Source organism: Meriones unguiculatus, chromosome 8, assembly GCF_030254825.1.
Source record: "Meriones unguiculatus strain TT.TT164.6M chromosome 8, Bangor_MerUng_6.1, whole genome shotgun sequence".
Taxonomy (NCBI): Eukaryota; Metazoa; Chordata; class Mammalia; order Rodentia; family Muridae; genus Meriones; species Meriones unguiculatus.
The window spans coordinates 100,109,703-100,114,672 of NC_083356.1; positions in this window are offsets into that span (position 1 = coordinate 100,109,703).

A 4,970-nucleotide genomic window follows, 5' to 3' on the forward strand; every position below is an offset into this window, starting at 1 on the left:
TATTGATTCAATATAGGAAAGAGCGCTTCTTTGAGATGGCATCCAAAATTGAGACGTGGGGAAACAAAACGCAACAAAACTCTACGTGAAGCCTAGGCAACTGCACGGGTAATTTTGTTACAAAAAGAACCAGTGTGGGCTGCATTTGCAATGCAGCAGTGGCAATGCCCACAGGGGACCTCAGGTGTGCCCAGCAGGACCCGGGGGATCTGGATCAGGGCTCAGTTTAAAAATACATTTTAGCCAACTCCCAGGGCACCGCCATAATGAAGATCTGCCTTTATTCCTGGTCATAACAAAGCTCCCGAGGATAATGAATCAAGGCATAGGCAGACCTCAAAGGTCCAGCATAAGGGTATAATTCAAACACACACATGTGTGCAAAAACCAAAAAAAGACAAGAAAAGCAAACATATATCAAACTTTCTTCAATAGGCTTTACGCTGTAGAATTCTCTGACAAAGAATCTCTTCCTGAGGGACACACGACCCAAGAGGCTGACCAAGCGGTGGAGGTGCTCAAAGAGACACACCAAGGAGGGCAGATGGGCAGAGACCGACTGGCCTTGGGGGCTCTTGCCCCTTTGCTTTCTAGACAAAGAAACCCCAGCCAGAGAATTCAGGAACTCACATGAATTCAGTAACTGGTGTGAGGGCGAGCCCAAAAAGCCAACGAAAGCGCCTTCTAGCCAACCACCCAAGAGGACAGAGGAGAAATTTGGGCGTAGAGGGCAGGGCCACAGAGCCAGGGAATGCTGGTGCTTGTGGGAGTGAGCTATCACAAGAATCAGCCATGTGTTTTGGATGGAGCAATATCTCACAGGTAGTGAGAATTCTCTAAGAAGCTTTTTTTTTTTTTAATTTCTTTGCACATATCAAGCCATGCATGATAATAGTAAAAACAGCTTCAGAGGTACGGATCATCTCCTGGTTGGGAGAAAAGTGACGGAGAGGTAACTTTTGGTTTTTGACAGACACACATGTTCTGTTTTGACAGAAAAGCAGGGTGACATTTGATTTTCACATCCGTAATTAGAAGCACCCTCCTCCTAAGCAGCGAAAGTCATGGCCGAAGCCTCTCTCAGGAAAACAGCACTTAAGATAACCAAATCCCAGGAGTCGTGGCTCTATAGGGAAAGCAATCATCTTCCAAAATAGTTCTGCAGCTTTATCAGAAGAGAGAGGCGGGTAGGTTTCTTTCTTTCTTATTTATTTTAACCTTTACAAGCCAGAGCTTGCTGCCAGCCTCTACCAAGGCTGACTCAGAGCCTTGGAGACAACGCTAGCCCCGTCTAACCTCTGACGCCAGAAGTTTGCTAATACCGGCTTCTTGATTTTTGTTTCTGAGACATTTGGATGGGAGGCGCCTGCTAAGAAATTTTAGCACAGAGGGATAGATTATGACATCCCTATGCCTATCGTGGGCACACTGGTTTTTGTTGCTCCTAAGTGTATCACACAGACAGACAGACACATGGACACACACATACACACTCAGAGACAAACACACACACACAGACACACTACACTCACCCAGTTGCCTCCTACTCTCTGCAATAATTAACTGCCTCTAGCTTCAGGCAGGGATGGGGTCTCCTGTGCCCCTCACCTTCCGTGATGGGTTTGCTCGCTCGCCAAATCTTGTGCAGGCCCTGTGCAGGGCCCCTGGGGTGAGCTCCCGTGTACCATGGAAATCACACACACGCCCTGTCATGGCCAAACACTCTCAGCGCTTCGAGCTGCCATGAGGCAGCACAACCATCTGAGCGTGAACACATGTTCAGAAGGACATAACCGTGTGTGTGTGTGTGTGTGTGTGTGTGTGTGTGTGTGTGTGTGACAGCATGTCACCTGGCCAGGCCCTCAGCTCTGCAGCTGAGGGCCCCACACGCTTCCAGGCTCTTTCTGCTCTTAGCTTTCACTGTGTGATCGTACACTACAGGAAAGATAGAAAAAATAGTGTCATGAACTCACTGTCCCCAGAGCCCTCCTCCAACACTCATGCATGCACGCATGCACCCCAACTTTGCTTCACCCCTGCTTCCATCCACACTCTGCTCCCGACACACTAATGTCCGTCCCAGAGGCAAAGCGCTTCATTTGCGAGTGTGTCAGAATGCGTGGATAAGTTGTGAAGAGTCCTGGGCCCAAGGGAGCTTCAGTGGTCGAGTGCATCCATGTGAGTCAGAGCTCAGTCTCCAGCACAACCCCCACACTCACACAAGCACACACACATTCACACCCCCACTCACACACACACACACACACACACACACACACACACTCACACGTACACATTCACACACACTCACACACACTCTCCTGCTTACAAGTATACAATGTCATATGCACTCACATATATAGACAGACATACACACACACACACTCTCTAAGACACACTCACACGTACATACATTGAAGACTTCCAAACATAGAGCTTCCACACACGTGATTCGCCTGTAAGACACAGATGCCCGTTCATCAGTGAAATGTTGGTCCTGTGACAATCTTCTCGGTGTTTGCACGCCTCTGGTCCTCTGAGAAGGGCCCCGCCTCGTTTTCACAGTTTGTCTGAGTCAGAGTGGAAGCTGCCTCTGTGGATTAAGGCTGCTGCGTCTGCTCAGAATCTTTTCACCTCTGGGGACCTTGGCATGTTTGTCTGTTAAATTGTATCCTCTTCCTCCTTGCTGTGTGATGAGCCTCGGCTCCTGGGCCTGCGGTTCAGATCCCGAGGCGGTAGGGTTTAGCGTGTTCCATTAACCTTCATCTTCCCATAAGTTAGTGCTGGGCTGGTGAGGTCTAAATTCAATTTCTCTTCAGCACCAGCATCCGGTATGTCGTGTGGCGTCCTACCAGGAGGGTCACACCCCTCGTCTGAGGACACTAGCAGCCCCAACAGAGAATCTGAATCTGTTCATCTGTTAACAACAGGGAAGTGTAAACATCATCACTTTATCCGTCCCTTTTCACTTGTTAGCTTCTTTAAGGAGAAACTTTCTCTCCTTGGGAAGCTTCTATCTTTGAGGTGACAGATCTAATTTCTCAGCTACTCCCCTTTATTTACATATTTGGAGAGTGAGGAGGCGGTCCCCAGCATCCCCGGAAGATGAACGGTGGGATCTGAGTGCTCTCTTCGGTACTTGAACACACCTGGTGTGTTGGAGATGATCCCTTGCTCTTGCTACAGTGATTGATGCTGCCCTGTCCCACGCCTGCTCAGGGGAGACACGGCCGGAGGAGTCGCTCTTTCATGACTTCCTTGTGACCTGGGTGTCAGAGTCTCAGCCCCCATTGGTGCATTATCTGTCCCAGACCTGAGGTCGGCCACTTTTCTGGTTAGCTGAAAATGTAATGTAGAGAGCAGAAGCAGGCGTTGGGAGCATCATCCTGGCCGAGCCGATTCTTCCTGCCATGGTAGGTTCTGAAAGTCGATGAAGGTGGCTTGGAGCCCACCTTACAAGACACTTAACTCAAGTCATTTTTTTTTTCATTTGTGAAAGAATAGATAACAACATTTAGTTCATAAAATTATCGCAAGCGACAAACTGCCTGCCCTGAAGGCAGCAACCTAAAGTGGCGGCTGCGGAAATATTAAGTCTTAATTACCACAGATGCTCTTGTTATCAAATAGAGACTCTCAGTAATATGACTCGGGAAGGAGATCGAGGTTTAGAGAGATCCCGTTGCCCAAGACTAGATGGCTGAAAGTGACAATTCAAAGTCAGGTGAGAGCTGCCAGGAAGCTTCCTTCTTATTTGAAACACTTACATGCAAGGGCAGGTTCCAGGATCCTAGATCCCTTCCTTCCCACTGTCACACCTCATGGCCTCCACTCCCACAAACGGATGAGGAAGAAAGGAAGCCCACATCGTACGAAACAGCCGAGGTAGCTTTGAGGAGTCCATGAGGAAAATGGTGACCATAGGACTCTTTGGGACCACGTACACAAGTTTTTTTTTCTTTTTTTCCTCCCCTCCTCTGGAATATGCAAGTGAGTCAGAAATAACTAGTACTCTGATATTTTCATGACAAACACTAGGGACGTTGTTGCCAGTCACCCCGAGGATCACACCATTTTAAGTTCCCAGTTTTCATCATCCCATATTGATGTCGACAACTGGTCGACCATCTCGTGTTTACTGCCCACGTTTCCAGCTCTGTGAGCTGATACTTATTATTTTGCCCATTTGAGATTTTCATTTCCCTAGACTCTGGGGCCTGGAGTATATTTGACTCTGTGGTGAGAAATAGCAATAATGTTTTCATTTCAGTTAAGCATACCAAATTTGTATTTTCCCATATTGTGTAGTATCGCCACTTGTGCTATATAAACTTACCCATAAATCCATAGGACAATATATGGACCCTGTATAACTTCATTTAAAAATTTCCCATCTTTGTACCATCTGTAACAAAACATTTTTATACACTATGTCTTTATTTTTAATTTGATTTTCTTTTTGAAAGAGTCTCATGATGCCCAGGATGTCTTTGAGCTCACTGTATAAACATGACTTTCAACTTCTTAAAATGTTATTTACTATGCTCAAAGTTTGGCTAGGAGTCTCAGCATCTGTTTCCATAGCCTGCTGGGTAGAGTCTTTCAGAGGTCCTCTGTGGTAGGCTCCTGTCCTATTCCCTGTCTTTTCCTGCTTCCAATGTCTATCCTGTTTGCCCTTCTGAATGAGGATTAAGCATCTTCCCTAGGGTCCTCCTTGTTGTTTACCTTCTTTAGGAGTATAGATTTTAGTATTTTATCTTATATTATATGTCTAATATCCACTTATAAGTGAGTATATACATGTGTGTCTTTCTGCTTCTGGGTTACCTCACTCAGGATGATCTTTTCTAGTTCCCACCATTTACCTGCAAATTTCATGATTTCCTTGTTTTTAATTGCTGAGTAGTATTCCATTGTGTAAATGTACCACAATTTCTGTGTCTATTCCTCCATTGAGGGACATCTGGGTT